This window comes from Odocoileus virginianus, chromosome X (assembly GCF_023699985.2).
Source record: "Odocoileus virginianus isolate 20LAN1187 ecotype Illinois chromosome X, Ovbor_1.2, whole genome shotgun sequence".
Classification (NCBI taxonomy): domain Eukaryota; kingdom Metazoa; phylum Chordata; class Mammalia; order Artiodactyla; family Cervidae; genus Odocoileus; species Odocoileus virginianus.
Window position 1 is genome coordinate 51,237,394 of NC_069708.1, and position 18,700 is coordinate 51,256,093.

General features: G+C 43.2%; 1 protein-coding gene and 1 pseudogene across 1 annotated transcript in view; one reads left to right on the top strand and one right to left on the bottom strand.

Annotated features, from left to right (window-relative positions):
• Positions 1-18,700, bottom strand: part of GPRASP1 (G protein-coupled receptor associated sorting protein 1) — a 39,610-nt gene that overhangs the window by 7,810 nt on the left and 13,100 nt on the right. The window contains 1 exon segment of the mRNA XM_070461758.1: positions 6,797-6,910. The gene's annotated coding sequence lies outside the window, so the exon portion shown is untranslated.
• Positions 113-16,754, top strand: LOC110126730 (E3 ubiquitin-protein ligase SIAH1-like; annotated as a pseudogene).

An 18,700-nucleotide genomic window follows, 5' to 3' on the forward strand; every position in this document is an offset into this window, starting at 1 on the left:
ACAAAACTGCTGGCATTGCTGCCCATTTTAAAACCCAACTAAATGGCACCCTCATTGTGGTAGGCTGAATAAAGATCTCCCAATGATGTCCGTGGGCTTCCCAGTGGCGCTAATGGAAAAGAACCCACCTGCCAATGCAGGAGACATAAGAGACCGCTTTCCTATTTGCAACCTTCAGGACTGTAAGATAATATTTTATTGTTATTGTTTTGTTTTTTTAAAACCATCAAGTTTGCAGTAAGCTGTTACAGTCGTAGTGGGAACCAAATTCTATCACCATCCTGATAAAGTCCATTCCTCTTCACTTTCTTGAATTGGACTTGCGCCCCCAGGAGGGTCAATTTGGGGGCTCATCTCTCACCACTATAACTACCCTCTTAAGCGCCTTCTTTCTTTGCTAAAGAAGAGAAATTTTGCAATCATCTTTGAGGTTCCTCTTGGAGAAAGTCCCTATTCTTTGAAAATCACTGATGCTTACCAAGATGGAAAGGAAACGTTATTCACAGCACAGCAGAGGATGAGATGGTTGAATGGCATCATTCGACTCAATGGACATGAGTTTGAGCAGACTCAGGGAGATAGTGAAAGATGGCGAAGCCTGGTGTGTTACAGTCCATGGGGTCACAATCAGTTGGACATGACTGAGCAACTGAACAGCAAAAAAATCATACTACAAAATTTGATATAGTTTCATATCAGCTTTTACTTGTTATTAGATATTTATTGTAACTGCACAATATTTCAGTGATAGGAAAAAAATCTGGAGATGATTCTAAACTGTATCTAGAGACAACAAATGTCAATTTCCATAGGAAAGTCTTCCACTGTGCTCTTTCAATTACCTTAGCTGAATTGTGGGTTATGTTTTCTTTGTTCCAAAGTATACGCTCTCTTGGATGAATGCCAGGTTTGAAGAAAGGTATCTGAGCTCTGCTGGGATCTCTGGGTGTGTGTTAATCTCTTTGCTGCTCTGAACTGTTGCTTCTTGTTGTTAAAGTGACTGGTGCCTTTCATTTATCAGCAGATATATATGAGTGTCTACTTTATCCTAGTCACTAGACATGCAGTTAAAAAAAAAAAATCTCTGTTCTCTTCAGTTTACATTTACTTGTATTTTCTATTTTATTTAGATTCCTACCTAAAATTTTATGGTCATATCAATGCCAGCTTCTCTGGTAATTTCCAGATGCTGGGATATTGATCCCCAAAACATTTACTGGCAGGGGAGTGGATACTGTGAGACTATGAAATACATTTTGGACAATTTGTTCTAAATTCACTTACAGAACAGACACTATTGCTGTTAACATATATTGGAATAGAAAAGTCCTATTTCATGCTTTTTATGTTAGTTCTTAGACCGTCATGTTTAAAATCAAAGAGCAAATAAAAGATTTAAACAGAAAAAAAAAGATTTAAACAGGATGCTGACCTATGTCTGTCTGACTGTTAAATAATATTGATTTGTTGTTGTTGTTTAGTTGCCCAGTCATATCTGACTCTTTGTGACCCCATAAACTGCAGCATGCCAGGCTTTTCTGTTCCTCACCATCTCCCCAAATTTGCCCAAGTTCATGTCCATTGCATCGGTGATGCCATCCAGCCATTTCATCCTCTGATGCCCTCTTCTCTTTTGTCCTCAATCTTTCCCAGCATCAGGGATTTTTTCAACGAGTCAGCTGTTCACATCAGATGATCAAAATACTGGAGTTTCACCTTCAGCATTAGTCCTTCTGTTAGGTAGTTAGATTAGGAAAAAGGAGTCCAGAATGGCAGTGGCTAAAAGACAAGGAAGGAGAAAGCCCTTGAAAATAGAACAAAGGAAGGTCCAAAGACCAGAGTGAGGACCTCAGGTAGAACAAACAGTACTCCTGGCTAGCCCAATTTACATAGGGCAGGCCCAGGGGGAGGATAAAACATATAAAAAGAGGAAACAAAGGGTGGGGTGGGGTCTCTCTCCCCACACGCATGTGCACATGCGTGCTCTCTCTCTCTTTCTCTCATCTCTTCAGTTCTTTTGGGTCAGCATGCCTTCATGCCTCGAGGATGTGTTTTCCTTTATTTTCTAAATAAAACTGAGCTGTAACACAGAGTTGTAACACTGTCCTAGAGCTGTGATGAGCTAAGGGCTTTAATATCCATTGCTTCAAATTTTTGTTGTGACAAGACAGAACCAAGAAAATTACACATTCCCCTGGCATCTATGGTGCTGTGACTTGGATTTAACCTGGCTGAAACAACCTCAGCACGGCCCCTGCAAGGAGGCCAAGCACAGCAGGAGCCCAACTTGGTGAAATCTCCCTTGGTAGAAGCAGAAGGCAAAGAAAACCCAGCGCAGGGGAAGTGACAAGAAGCCCATCATGATGGAAACCGGGACAGCAAAAAATGAACTCAGCAGAAAAGCTCACATGGCTCAGTCTCAGATTCGAGAAAACCTCCAGTTAAGGTAGGAGGTCCTTGCTCCTATGACTGGAGGGACATATGCCTAACGAAATCTTAATTCCTTTACAGTCTCTCGTTTCTTGTTTCCTCGAACAGGTGAGTGGCAGTGGGTGCACATGAGGGACTCTGGAGAGGCTACTCCTCAGTATGTCCACAAAGATCCACTCTCTGCTGAGCCCCAGTACTGTTACCCAAGCTGGTGGGAGTTCTGTCCTTAATCTTCTTTGTACCAAGGGTCAGGCCAATGAAAACTGTGAGCACAGGTCAGGTATTTAGCAGATTTTCTGGCAGGCTATGAAGGGGATTCCTTGGCACATTTTTCCCACTGCTTTTTCCTCCCATCCTTCAGCTCCTCTCTCCTGGGACTTGAACCCAACCAAAACCCATGATGCCTGGCTTCAGGACCTAATGAAGCTCATTGCAAAAATTCAGTGAAAGACACAGCAATAGGTAAGAGGTTGATTTGTTAGGATTCAGAGTACTCTGCAGGGTATAGGCCATTGCAGAGGGCAAGGGCTCCAGCCATGGAATGCAGCCTGGCTAGGTTTTGCGAGCTGGGTGAATTCATATGCTAATGAGTGGGAAGATCATCCCAACCATTGGGGAACCACCATCCACTGTCTTTTGACAGTGCCTTGGAGAAGGAAATGGTAACCCACTCCAGTATTCTTGCCTGGAAAATCCCATGGATGGAGGAGCCTGGTAGGCTATTACCCAAAGCAATCTATAGATTCAATGCAATCCCTATCAGCTACCAATGGTAGTTTTCACAGAACTAGAAAAAATAATTTCAGAATTTGTATGGAAACACAAAAAGCCTTGAATAGCCAAAGCAATCTTGAGAAAGAAGAATGGAACTGGAGGAATCAATTTACCTGATCTCAGACTATACTACAAAGCTACAGTCATCTAGGCAGTATGGTACTGGCACAAAGACAGTAATATAGATCGATAGAACAAAACAGAAAGCCCAGAGATAAATCTACGCACCTATGGATACCTTATCTTTGACAAAGGAGGCAAAAACATACATTGGAGAAAAGACAATCTCTTTAACAAGTGGTGCTGGGGAAACTGGTCAACCACATTGCAAAATAATGAAACTAGAACACTTTCTAACACCATACACAAAAGTAAACTCAAAAAGGATTAAAGATCTAAGTGTAATACCAGGAACTATAAAACTCTTAGAAGAAAATGTAGGCAGAACACTCTCTGACATATATCACAGCAAGATCCTCTAGTACCCACCTCCCAGAGTAATGGAAATTAAAAAAAAATAGACAAATGTGACTTAATGAAACTTAAAAGATTTTGTACAATGAAGAAAACTATAAACAGGGTGAAAAGGCAGCCTTTGGAATGGGAAAATAAAAGCAAGTGAAACAACTCACAAAGAATTAATCTCTGAAATATACAAGCAGCTCATGCAGCTCAATACCAGAAAAACGAACAATCCAATCAAAACCTGGGGAAAAGAACTAAACAGACATTTCTCCAAAGAAGACATTACAGATGGCTAATAAACTCATGAAAAGATGCTCAACATCACTTATTATTAGAGAAATGCAAATCAAAGGCACAATGAGTTATCACCTCATGCTGGTCAGAAAAGTCTGCTATCAAAAAGTCTACAAATAATAAATGCTGGAGAGGGTGTGGAGAAAAGGGAACCCTCTTACACTGTTGGTGGGAATGCAAACTAGTACAGCCACTAGGGAGAAGAGTGTGGAGATTCCTTAAAAAATTGGAAACAGAAATGCCATATGACCCAATAATCCCACTGCTGGGCATACACACCCAGGAAACCAGAACTGAAAAAGACACAAGTACCTCAGTGTTCACTGCATCACTGTTTACAATAGGTAGGACACGGAAGCAACCTAGATGTCCATTGGCAGATGAATGGATAAGGAAGTTGTGATACATATACACAATGGAATATTACTCAACTATAAAAAGAATGCATTTGAGTCAGTTCTAATGAGGTGGATGAAACTGGAGCCTATTATACAGAGTGAAGTAAGTCAGATAGAAAAACACCAATGCAGTATATTGATGCATATATATGGAATTTAGAAAGATGGTAATGATGACTCTATTGCAAGGCAGCAAAAGAGACACAGATGTAAAAAACAGACTTTTGGACTGTGTGGGAGAAGGGGAGGGTGGGATGATTTAAGAGAATAGCATTGAAACATGCATATTACCATATGTAAAATAGATGACCAGGGCAAGTTTGATGCATGAAGTGGGGCACTGAAAGCCGGTGCTCAGGGATAACCCAGAGGGATGGGGTGGGCAGTGAGGTGGAAGGGGGTTTAGGATGGGAGAACACATGTGCACCCATGGCTGTTTCATGCTGATGTGTGGCAAAATCCACTACAATACTGTAAGGTAATTATCCTCCAATTAAATAAATTAATTTTTAAAAAAGTCAGACAACTCAGACATCCGTGGTGGTCCAGTGGTTAAGACTCGCACTTCTACTGCAGGGTGCACAGGTTTGATCCCTGGTCCTCCTGGTCAGGGAAGTTCCACAAGCCATGCACTGTAGCCAAAAAAAAAAATTGAAAAAAAAAACTTTTTAAATTAAAAAATTTTAATTTAAAAATATAAAAAATTTATTTTTAATTGGAGGATAATTACTTCACAATGCTGTGTTAGTTTCTGCCATACAACAATGCAAATCAGCCTTAAGTATAGGTATATACCCTCCCTCTTGAACCTCTCTCCCATCCGACCCAACCCACCCCTCTAGGTTGTCATAGAGCACCAGGTTGAGCTCCCTGTGTTATACAACAGCTTTCCACTAGCTATCTATTTTACATACAATAATATATGTTTCAATACTATTCTCTCAGTTGGTCCCACCCTCTCCTTCCCTCACTGTGTCTACAAGTTCATTCCCTACATCCACGTCTCTATTCCCACCCTGTAAATAGGTTCCCCAGTACCATTTCTCTGGACTCCATATGCTCAGTCACTCAGTTGTGTCCGACTCTTTGTGACGCTATGGACTGTAGCCCTCTAGACTCCTCTATCCATGGAATTCTCCAGGCATGAATAGTGGAGTGGGTTGTCATTTCCTTCTCCAGGGCTAGAGTCCATATATATGTATTAATATACAACATGTGTTTTTTCTCTTTCTGACTTACTTCTCTCACTATTACAGGTTCTAGGTTCATCCACCTCACTACAACTGACTCAAATTCATGGCTTCTTAAGAGTCCATGAAGCAGCTAGTAGGATCTATGTCCCATTAGTGCTCTCCAAGAGTCCTATATGTTACTCTTTCAGCCTTTTTCTACTCCCAGTCACGCAGCTCACAACTCAGTACTCTGAATGGAATAAGAGAGAAGTGGGCCTCTTGGTGGTGTCCCTGACAGCTGGGGAAGCCAGACACTCCTTAGCACCCTTTCACTAACCCTGCACCCCTGGCCCATGCAGGAGAAATCACTGGCCAACAAAGTGTCTCTTGGAACTGAGACGTATTGATTGGGGGTGGGGTGGTACAGGTAAAGTCAAAATGTTATTCATTCCCTCTCCAATGAACCCAAACTCATACTCACACATACACACACACACATAAACACACTTGTTTGCTTTCTCCAACAGCATGCTGGACCTTCTCTGCTGAAAACCCTGAATTCCATAACGGCTTTATTGTCAATGGGTGACTGTCTCATCCATAGATGGTTGATAGTGTTCTTCAGGGGCTCCTAGACCATGAATGACAAGGACTAGGGCCACAGCATGGGCCACTGCAGGGTCTGAAGCCAAGACTGAGATCTGTATGTGTATTACCTAAGACATGAGTGGGTGAGACTCCGTCCAGGTCCTGTGGTATATGGTGTTGGATCCCACAGCTCTCACAAAGGCACTTTTGTCCGTGTGCTTAGACACTCCAGTTGCATCTGACTCTTTGACCTCATGGACTATAACCCGCCAGGCTGCTCTGTCCATGGAATTTTCCTGGCAAGAATACTGGAGTGGGTTTCCATTTCCTCCTCCAGGGGATCCTCCTGACCCAGGAATTTAACCCATGTCTCCTGCATTGCAGGAGGATTCTTTATCACTGAGTCACCAAGGAAGCCCACTTTAGTCTGTAGATAGATGCTAAATTGTTATTACTGAAAGTGAAAGTCACTCAGTCGTGTCTGACTCTATGCAACCCCATGGGCTATACGTCCATGGAATTCTCCAGGCCAGAATACTGGAGTGGGTAGCCTTTCCTTTCTCCAGGGGATCCTCCCAACCCAAGGATCAAACCCAGGTTTCCTGCATTACAGGCAGAGTCTTTACCAGCTGAGAAACAAGGGAAGCCCGGGTATATATTCAAAGAATGTCTTACTTGTCCATTTTGTCTTTTTGCGTTTCTTTTTCTTAGGGATGGTCTTGATCACTGCCTTCTGTACAATGTCACAAACCTCCATCCATAGTTCTTCAAGCACTGCCTTACAAATAGCTGAGAAAAGAAGAGAAGTTAAAGACAAAGGAGAAAAGGAAAGATACACCCATCTGAATGCAGAGTTCCAAAGAATAGCAAGGAGAGATAAGAAAGCCTTCCTCAATGATTAATGCAAAGAAATAGTGGAAAACAATAGAATGGGAAAGACTACAGATCTCTTCAAGAAAATTAGAGATACAAAGGGCACATTTCATGCTACGATGGGCACAATAAAAGACAGAAATAGTATGGACCTAACAGAAGTAGAAGATGTTAAGAAAAGGTGGCAAGAATATACAGAAGAACTACAGAAAAAAGATCTTCATGACCCAGATAATCATGATGGTGTGATCACTCACCTACAGCCAGACATCCTGTCTGAAGTCAAGTGGGCTTAGGAAGCATCACTATGAACAAAGCTAGTGGAGGTGATGGAATTCCAGCTAAGCTATTTCAAATCCTAAAAGATGATGCTGTGAAAGTGCTGCACTCAATATGCCAGCATATCTGGAAAACTCACCAGTGGCCACAAGACTGGAAAAGGTCATTTTTCATTCCAATTGCAAAGATAGGCAATGCCAAAGAATGTTCAAACTATTGCACAACTGCACTTATCTCACACGCTAGCGAAGTAATGCTCAAAATCCTCCAAATGAGGCTTCAAAGTACGTGAACCAAGAACTTCCAGATGTCCAAGCTGGGTTTAGAAAAGGCAGGAGAGAGAGAGAAGTTGCTCAGTCATGTCAGACTCTTTGTGACCCCATGGACTGTAGCCTACCAGGCTCCTCCGTCCTTGGGATTTTCTAGGCTAGAGTACTGGAGTGGGTTGCCACTTCCTTCTCCAGGGGATCTTCCTGACCCAGGGATCAAACCCAGGTATCCTGCATTGAAGGCAGGAGACCTGCCTTCAATTGCGGTCTGAGCCACCAGAGAAACCTCTTAGAAGGCAGAAACCTCTTAGAAAGGCAGAAGAACCAGAGATCAAATTGCCAACATCTGTTGGATCATCGAAAAAGCAAGAGAGTTCCAAAAAACACCTGCTTCTGCTTTACTGACTAGGCCAAAGCCTTTGACTGTGTGGATCATAACAAACTGTGGAAAATTTTTAAAGAGATGGGAATACAAAACCACCTTACCTGCCTCCTGAGAAATCTGTATGCAGGTCAAGAAGCAACAGTTAGAATCGGACATGGAACAGTGGACTGGTTCCAATTTGGGAAACGACTACATCACGGCTGTATACTGTCACCCTGCTTACTTAACTGATAGGCAGAGTACATCATGTGAAATGCCAGGCTGGATGAAGTACAAGCTGGATACAAGACTGCCTGGAGTAATGTCAATAACCTCAGATATGCAGATGACACCACCTTTATGGCAAAAAGCAAAGAGGAACTGAAGAGCTTCTTAATGAAAGTGAAAGAGGAGAGTGAAAAAGCTGGCTTAAAACTTAACATTCAAAAAACGAAGATCATGGCATCAAGTCGCATCACTTCATGGCAAATAAATGGGGAAACAATGGAAAGATTGACAGACTTTATTTTCTTGGGCTCCAAAATCACTGCAGATGGTGACTGCAGCCATGAAATTAAAAGATGCTTGCTCCTTGGAAGAAAGGCTATCACAAATCTAGACAGCATATTAAAAAGCAGAGACATTACTTTGCTGACAAAAATCTGTCTAGTCAAAGCTATGGTTTTTCCAGTAGTCGTGTACGGATGTGAGAGTTGGACCATAAAGAAGGCTGAGTGCTGAAGAACAGATGCTTTTGTACTGTGATGTTACAGAAGATTCTTGAGAGTCCCTTGGACTGCAAGGAGATCCAACCAGTCCACCCTAAAGGAGATCAGTCCTGGGTGTTCATTAGAAGGACCGATGTTGAAGCTGAAACTCCAATACTTTGGCCGCCTGATGCGAAGAGCATCACTACTAGCAATAAGTTCTTAAATATAGAAAGCATGATCCATGAAAGAAAAATCTGTGAAGTAGGACTTTATTAAAATTAAAAACTTTTCCCTGAAAAAAAGTTCTTTAAGATAATGATAAATCAAACCAGGGACTGGGACTAAAACTCTTTAAAATACATATATAATAAAGGACTGATATCTAAAATATACAAGATATTACTAAAACTAAATAGAAAAATAAACATCCATTTTAAAAATGAGAAAAAAGTCTGATTAGACACCCATTTTATTTTAATGACTCTAAAGTTGATTTTAGAAACTGAGGACAAGAGACCAAATATTATGACAAAAGATGCTCCAACTGCTCTTATTACTCAGGAAATTCCCAGGGTTTTGGGACCGGTGAGCTAGGAACCATGGATGGAGGCCAAATATACATGAGAAATAGATTTTGATCATCTTAATAACAAATATATCACAGATCCTTTATAGAAAAACAATAAAAATGTTAAAAAAAATATAGCACATTACTAGAACCTCATTCAATCACTAATAACCATCCAGTCCATTATCAAATCTTATGAAAATGTCTCCCAGCACAAGGTCACTCAGGTTTGCAGGCTTCTATTCAATCCTGTCAGGTTCCAAAAGCAGAAGTGGTATCAGCAATATACAGCTAAACCATTTCAGGCATCCAGTATAATTGAGCCGAGAGACAAAAGAGATCTTTTGCTCCGGGCCTCTTTTGAGATACTCATGTAAATTTCTCTGATTACATAACCCATTTATTCATTTTCTAACCCTCAGCTACTAATGTTTTTCATTCTCTTCACTGACACTCAAACTTTTCCATCTTTGGAAAGGATGTTAGGTTCAGTCACTGTACTAGTATAAACGGTAGACAGCAAAAGTAGTCTAGCAAGTCCTACTCCCTCAGTTCACTTTTAGTCAGATAAGGTAAGGCTACACATGAGCAGAAGTTACATAGGTGAGCTATCAATAGGCAGTATAGCTGTATTCACTGTTAACCCTAATTTTACTAGATTGGGTGAAGGCATATCTTCTTAATATCCTTAGGAATTCTGACATAAAGGTAACCATTTTCTTGCTTAGGAATCTTCCCTGTTTCAGGCCCTTGTCCAGGCAGCCCTGGTCCTGAAACCATTGTAACAAGTAGTGCAGAAAAGAAGAAGTTGAGGTGATATGGAGAAGGGAGAATACCAGTATTTTCCCCACCCCCTATTCCCTGGATCCACCAGAAAAAAAAAACAACCAGAAATCTATCCTGTGGGAACATTCTTTTAGCCCCACTCATATTCAAGATGAGAATGAGTACATACTTGAAAAGGGACATAAGCCAGCCCTTCATGCCTTTACCCAGCCCCCACCCCTGCATTTTAGATAACCAATATTTTAACAGCCCACTTCAATTCTCTATCAAACTATGACTCTAAAGAGGTTATTTTTTTTAACATTGATGGACATCATGTGATGTAAAGTCTGTATGTTCCTTCATCTAAAGACGTGATGCTCAACTGTCCAAACTTGTGCAACATCTTTTCTTACAGTACTTTGAGCTTTTGCCATCTACCACTGGGTAGGCAAAACCCAGTAAAGAGTCAATATCTAGTACTGCATTCCTATCAAGACTCATTTGTAGCCCCCAGGACTACCAGCATTAGTCTGACTATAATTAGTCTGTCAACTATAATCAGGGCCTCCCTCCACTCCCAGTGAATCTGCCACATAGCCATCTGCAGGCTGTCTCTTTTGTTGGCATACGAACAGTTCTTATTGGCAATGCCTCAGGGGGTGTAAGAGAAATATATCTGAATTCAGCCCATCTTTGCCTTGCTGCCCTTCCCCCATTTCCACTCATTTCATGGACCTAGGTGGCAAACTCAAGGAAGCACATCAAAAGGTCCACTTGGTGGTTCCAATCACCTTCTGAACTTCGGAAGGGGTTCTTCTGATGAGCATCAATATGTCCTACTTTAATGTACCCCCTTAAATTCCCAGTGATTTCCATGGAGCTGTGCCCTACATGGTCATCCATTTAATAGTCCAGTTTTCCATTGCCTATCTACCTGACCATACGGCCAGGCCATGAGTTACTGCCCAAGTGTAGGTAACCACCCAAACATAAGGGCTTTTGCCATTTCTCAATTCCACCACTGCTAGGAAAACAGCATGCAATTCAGCACACCAGGCTGATCTATTTTTACCTTCTTCAATCAGGAGTGCTGGCCTCCCAAACACTTCTAAAATATTGTCCATTTCCCATGGCCCATGGAACTGGCCATCCACAAGTCGAGCAGCTCTTTGTTGGTCAGTTAAGGGCTCTTTATATGGCACTATACACATTACAACAGAATCCAGCAGCATCTCAGTTTCAGAGTCAGCCCTTAGTGAAAAGAGGCCCCCTGCTCTCAGGAGTACCTCATTCTTGCATCACTCATGCAGCTTATTCCTTTACCAACCATTTTTATTTTACTGTGGAATGCTTCTGGGCACTGCCAGTCCCATTATCCTAGACATTATGGCTATTTCAAGTTTCAAGATCACTTTATGCCCTTCAGTCAGTCATAAGGGTAGCTTCAGTTCATCTCTGATTGCAAGGTAGCAAAATGTCCCTCAGATGGAAATCTTCTAGTCCCACGTGCCGGTAATTGTCACTGTGAGGTGCTCACAGACTCCTGCCATAAGCCCCAGTGAGGAAGGAAATGGCAACCCATTCCAGGATTCTTGCCTGGGAAATCCTATGGACAGAGGAGCCTGGTGAACTACAGCCCATGGGGTTGCAAAAGTGGCGGACACAACTTATATGCCTCACACAGGGCTATCACACAGCCTACCAACACCTCAGCCTCTATTCTACACTGTTTTGGCTCAGGCAATCTTACTGGTTCCCATTTAGTATGCCCAATTAACACTGCTTGAAGGGCGGATTTACCTGCCTTCTGTTTTACACTACTAGGTATGGGAAATATTCATCAGTCAGATAAAATGTTCATCCCCAAAATACAATCAAGTAAAAAGGAAAAAAAAAGATGCAATCACTTCACATGAAACCTATTAAAGTATATCAGTTCTCCTACAAAGTTTTACCTTAACTTCATCAACCCTTACATTCATAACTGTAGCCTCCCTTAGGACTTCATCAATGGGTTTTGGTTTTACAATACTATGTTAGAGAAGCATTCCCCAGTCAGACATAATTTCCATTCCTAAAAAAAGATTTGGGTAACATTCCAACTTTCATAATTTAATTAACCCTTACACTTATATGTTCTCTCAGTTGAACTGCAGCCTGAGTCAAGGTTTCATCAATGGATTTTGGTACCAGTTTGTAGACTCCTGTATCAGGGAGTCTTGGAATCTTTTTGCCACCATCTGACTATTTTATCCAAGCTTATGCAAAAGGCTTTAGATCCTTAGCAAGAGCCAAGGGACTTTATAAGTCATAAAGTCTTATGTATAAGACATATAAAATGTTATATGTCTTAAATCTTATATGAGATTTGTCAATCTTATATTGATTGTCTTACTATTGCCCTAAGTGATTGGTCAGATTTCTCATTGTAGTTTGTTTTCTGGCTTTCAAATTTTCTCCAAATTGTAAACAGAGCTGACTTATCTGGGGCTATTTAATGTTGGGGGGACAGCAAGTCCATTGGTAGTGCTGTATTAAAATCTCTGTGTTAAGCCCACCAATATCTGTTTTATTCATTCCACTCCTTAATTACTATCTAAAGATTTCCATTCTGCTAGGATGCGTTCCATAACTCTTTCTTCTTTGCTCCACTCCTATCAACATTAGCTTTATTCACCTTATTCCTTAACTGTTTAAAATTTCTCCCCTGATAAAACCATTCTCTTGATTCTCTTCGCTGCCTTCTCCATTCTCTTGTTAATAATCTAATATTTTTACTAGCATCAATAAGACCATGAGAGGAAGCTGAGACAGTAAATTTCATAAGGCTTTTTGAACTGTCCCTCAATTTTGTGGCAGTAAGGTTACAATAGGGTATCCATACAAAAGGAGCACTTTAACATAGCATCTACCAAGACTGGGTAACAAGTATATTCATTGGGTGAATATCCTGGTATTCATAAAGCCAGTCCCACATGGTTTGCATACAAAGCATATCAGCTGCTTCATCTGGGGTAATCCAGTTTCCATTCATACAAAAAGATGGGCAGTCCCCTTCTCAGGGTAAACAGACCTTACAGTGATTTTTACCCCATCTATCAGGCTAGTTGTTCCTTCAGGAATAACCTCCTGTGTGTCTGGATCACATATAGCCATCTGTGATTGTTCTATAGTGATCTCTGCATCCTGTGCCAACCCAAACATGCTCTTTCACTCTGCAGCATTCAAAACCAAAGCCACAGCTCCTAAATTAGTCGCTTTCACAATCCATTTCAATAAAGGTTCCTCAGGAGATTGATGATATTGATCTACAAAATAAAATAACTCCTTCACACTAATGTCCCCTGATTTCAATACTGTTTTGGTTTTGCCCTCCCCCTACAATGACTACCTTCCTAGTAACTAGAGGTTTTAGAGGTACTTTCTGTTGCCTCTGCATAATTTTTACCTTGGGGTGGAAGCAGCTGTGAGGCTGGTGGCTGAAGATCAGACTCACTGAAATCTGAGCTTGGTCTAACATCAGGGTCTGGTCTAACACTCTCTCTTACTTTAGCTATTAACAGATAATTACCGAGATTGTATATTTACCCTTTTTCTTATTAGTCTGCACTTCCTTATTCATCTAGTGAGACAACTCCCCAGAAGTTGGATCTGATTAAATAAAATTCTAATTTTATGGCAAGACAAGAAAATGTAAACATAAAATTTTTCTCTGACCATTTGGGCCTCCTCCCTTCCCTTTCATGTGTATTGTGCATCTGCACTAATGAGATCTCTAGGATATAACCTTCCTTCTTAGTCTTGTAAGGAGTCATGGTGACCCACTACTCACTTTGTTTTTTGTTTTTTTTTTACTTTCAAACATTTTACAAATTTCCAATAAGGATAAGTAAATTAAGACAAAATGAAAAAATAATTCAGCAGCAAGACACTAAGAGCTTAAAGAATATGAGAGGAAACTGCTGTTAAAATATATTGTAAGTAATAAGCTACTTACTTTATACTAGTCATAGTCTTACTAAGTAACTTTAGGGCAGACTAAGCTGCTAATCATATATCAAGACATTACCTAAATATGTTATCAGGTTTATGCCAAAATTCACAATTCTGCAACCATGTTCCAAAGTTAAGTCACATCTACCTTAATCTAAATGCTAAGTTAAATCAATTATATCTCAATAAAGTTGAAAAAATACTCATTTCTCTCCACCTAGCAAAACAAATGAGCTTATGAAAAAAGGAGCACACACAACTGGATTAAGGAGGATTCAAAAAAAATTCCAACTAATTTTCAGTTCAGTTCAGTCATTCAGTCATGTCCAACTCGTGGCAACCCCATAGACTGCAGCATGTCAGGCTTCCCTGTCCATCATCAACTCCCAGAGCTTGCTCAAACTCATGTCCATCGAGTCTGTGATGCCATCCAACCATTGCATCCTCTGTTGTCCTCTTCTCCTGCCTTCAATCTTTCCCAGCATCAGGGTCTTTTCCAATGAGTCAGTTTGTCACATCAGGTGGCCAAAGTACTGGAGTTTCAGCATCAGTACTTCCAATGAATTTTGGTCCCAATTAATTTTGGTCCCCATCAAAGTCACACTAAAATTACAGTTAAGAGATCTTTGTTTAACATAACCAACAAGGATCAAGAAGTAAAAACAAAACAAAACAAAAAAGCAGCACAGATAACAGCAATAGAGTTCTGAAGTGGAAAAAAAACATACAGACAAGTAGAAATTGACTTAGCATATCCTAGAAAGCCACATCCCAAAATGACATGGGAAAGCTTAAATCCAAACTCTATTACACCACATACTCCATGAAAGAGGCAGCCCGGCTTAATAAGGAGAATTGGGAGAAAGCTGTTGAAAAATATTTGGATCCCTAGATTCTCTCTTCTACTTCATGAGGCTGGTCAATTACTTCTCTGTGTGGTAAGTAACTTCAGTCATGTCCAACTCTTTGTGGACACCATGGACTGTAGCTCGCCAGGCTCCTCTGTCCATGGTATTCTCCAGGCAAGAATACTGGAGTGGGTCGCCATGCTCTCCTCCAGGGGACTTCCCAACCCAGGGATCAAACCCACATCTCTTAGGCCTCCTGCATTGGCAGGCAGGTTCTTTACCACTAGCAGCACCTGGAAAGCCCGACTTACTTGTTTACCATCCCTGCAAAAAAGACTGAAGTTTTCGTTCCTGAAAGGGGTTAAAATAGAGTTGCTGGACAACCAGCTAAGAGTGAGAACTCGACCTAAAACAGAGGTATTCTTAGACCATATGCACTCTGAGCGCTGAATGCAGAGACCCAGCTCTTATCCCCACAAAACTTGCGCCCAGGCAAGAAGTTAGGAGACTCTTCCCTGAGGCCTCTCACCAGCTCCACAAGAAAAACCTAAAGACAATGACCTGGGCTGGGGGGGGGGGTAGGTAGGGGATAAGAAAGGTCCCATCCCCATAACCCTTCAGTAAAGCTCCAAGCCCATAAGCCCTAGTGGTGAGCTCAGACCGAGTTAAGTCATTCTTTTAGATCTTCACATTTAAGAGCAAACAGCCAAGGACTACCAAATATTCAGGGAACTCGAACTAGAACAGTAGTTTTGAAAAAAATTTTTCCTCCTTGTACAGCCTATTTTCTCCAAATAGCTGTTTTCTGTTTGTCTGTTTTAGTCTCCATCATCCCTGGAGCAATAAGAAAATATATTACATCTATAAGAACAGAATACTGTATATATACATGAAGCATTCAAACAACAATGCCCCAAAGACGTCTCCGTAACAGGATTGGGAAATAAAGTTGAGATAATCTTTGAGAAAGGAAAGCAAGGTAACAGATACAGAAAACAAAACGAGAATAACAGCGCGTCCACTCCAGGACGCCGGAGCGCCTCCTGTGGCGGCCGCGCCTCCATGGCGGCCGCAGCACTGTGTGGTGTTGAGCGGGAATAGGCGGCGGGCTAGAGGACCGTCGTGCTAAACGGCAGCAAAGGCCAGGGGGGAGACGGGGCGGCCGCTGTGGGGCGCACTCTCCGGCGGCATCGGCCACCCAGCGTGTCAGTGTTGGCCGGAGGAAGAGGCGGTGGCGGCGGTTGGCGGCGACAGAGAGCGTTTGAGCCAGGACCGGGCCGAGGCGCACTCTCCGCCCACAGAAATGAGCTGTCAGACACAGACGGCGTTGCCTCCTGGCAGCTCCCAGAGCGTGGCCGCCCTGACTGGCACAACTTCGCCCAACAGTGACTGGGCGAGTCTCTTTAAGTGTCCGGGCTGCTCTGACTACGTATTACTGCCCATCCTTCAGTGTCAGAGTGGCCATCTTGTTTGTGGCAACTGTCGCTCAAAGATCTCCTGTTGTCCGACTTGCCTCGACCCGTTGGGATCCATTCGCAACTTGGCTATGGAGAAAGTGGCCAATTCAGTCCTCTTTCCTTGTAAATATGCCTCTTCAGGATGTGAAGTCACTCTGCCACACACGGAGAAGGCAGACCACGTAGAACTCTGAGTGTCGGCCTTACTGCTGCCCATGCCCTGGCGCCTCCTGTAAATGGCAAGGCTCTCTGGATGCTGTCATACCACATCTGATGCATCAGCACGAGTCCATCACAACCCTTCAGGGCGAGGACATTGTTTTCCTCGGTACCGACATTAACCTTCCTGGTGCCTTCGACTGGGTGATGATGCAGTCCTGCTTTGGAGTTCACTTCATGTTAGTTTCTCTTCTGAGACACGGCCTGCAGGCACGCCGTCACAACATCACAGCTTCTCTGCACTTTGTGCACAAGCCGATCTTTCTGCTTCAGCTGCCGAAGTAACTTCGCTGACTGAATGCCAATCCTGTATTTTAGTTCTCAAAGGATCATCTCCAGTTCATTCGTGTCTTTCTGCCACAGGTACTGCATCTGGTGCCGCGGGCTCGGCCGCTCCTGCAGCTCCTGCAGCACGCGGGAGTCGCCGGCGCCGCCGCAGCCGCCCAGGAACACGTCAGAGCCGGAGGCCTCGGTGGTGCTGTCGAGGCTGTCCCGGCGCCGCCGGCGGCCCCAGGGCCTGTGGCCTCCGCCGACCGCCTCCTCCTCCTCCTCGGTGCAGCTGTACAGTTCGGTCAGCAGCCCGCTCACCAGGGACGCCGTGCGGCTGCCCCGTGGCTCGCCGGGCTCCGGGTCCTCCTCGCCCTCCCAGGCGTCCCCGGAGCCCCGCGCGCGCTCCGCCGGAGGAGCTCCGCGCCCCGAGTCCTCCGGCCTCGCCTCGGGCTGCGGGTGCCACGTCTGGCCCCCCGCCGGCCGGCAGGACCTCCATGGCCCCCGCCGCTCCTCCCGTGGTGCCGCGCCGGCCAGTTCCGGGAGGAGGCGCGGCCTCGGCCCCGCAGCCGGTGTCCCGGGCTGGGCGCAGCGCCAGCGGGCTCCGGATCCCCCAGTGGCCGACCTCCCCGGAGTCGGAACCCTCGCCACAGCTCCTCGGCCCCGGGCGGGGAGGAGAGGGGGGCGGCCACGCCAGTGGATGCCTGGGTTCACCTGCCGCAGGTGAGGCCCGCCGGAGCCCGGGGGCACTGTCTAAAGAGAGCCGAGGAGCAGCCACTACTCACTTTGTACTTGCAGACCTGGATTGTATCAATATGTCAGTTGATATATAATCCTTTGTCTCAAAAACTATATAACTGTGCTTTGACCTCTAACAAGTGGGATAGTCCTCAGAACTTTCTGAAAGTCTGCCTCTCCAGTTATAATCCTCAAGTTGCTTCAAATAAAATTTTCATGTCTTTCTTAGATTGACTACTAATTTTTCATTTACAGATCCATCCCTAAATTCCATTGGTAACTTTTACCCCTTTGTATCAGATTGTAGCACAGCTGTTGCTCCATACCATGTATGATCATGAATCAAAGGTTCCTCATCCCCCACCTTTTCATCCTTTCTTTTCCCAAACTACATGTTTAAGTGAGCCAGGAGTTTCTAACAAATCCCACTTCTCTGATACTAACTAAAGTGGTTCTGAACCCATTTCCAATGTGTATGTGTCAGAAGGTGGGAGGGGCAGGTGGTTTCCTATATCAACAAGTAATTCTCAAATGTCAGCAAGGTGTCCTACAAGTAAACTTAATAATGATACTATCTACCCAGAGATAGCATCAGATTACACAGGTTAGAGACCAAGTCCCACAAGACAGCCTTCACTTCAAATGTCAATCTCAAGCCAAGGTTGTTACCTGTATTTATGACCACTGGCTATAAATCAGAGGTTCCTATGGCCTCCTCCTTGGTTTTAATTAATTTTCTAGAGTGACCTACAGAATTCAGAGAAACACTTTATCTACCAGATTACTAGTTTATTATCAAAGGATGTAATTCAGAAACAGTCAGTTGGATTACATAGGACAAGGTATGGGGAATGGGTGCAGAGTTTCCATGCTCTCTCCTAGTGCTCTACTCTCCCAGAATCTCCATTGTGTTCTCCAAGTCTGAAGCTCTCCAAATCCCATCCTTTTAGGGTGTTTATTGAGGCTTCATTACATAGGCATGATTGATTAAGTCATTGGCTCCTGGTGGTTGATTCAAATTCTACATTCTCTCCCTTCCCAGGAAGTAATAGGAGAGGTTTGGACTGAATATTACAACTTCTAATCACAGGGTTGGTTCCTCTAGCAATGGGTCAGTATCTCTGGTGCTTTCCAAAAGTCATCTCATTAACATAAACCCAGTTGTGGTGGAAAAAGGGAGGGAAGCCTGGTGTCCTGCAGTCCATGGTGTCCCAAAGAGTCAGACA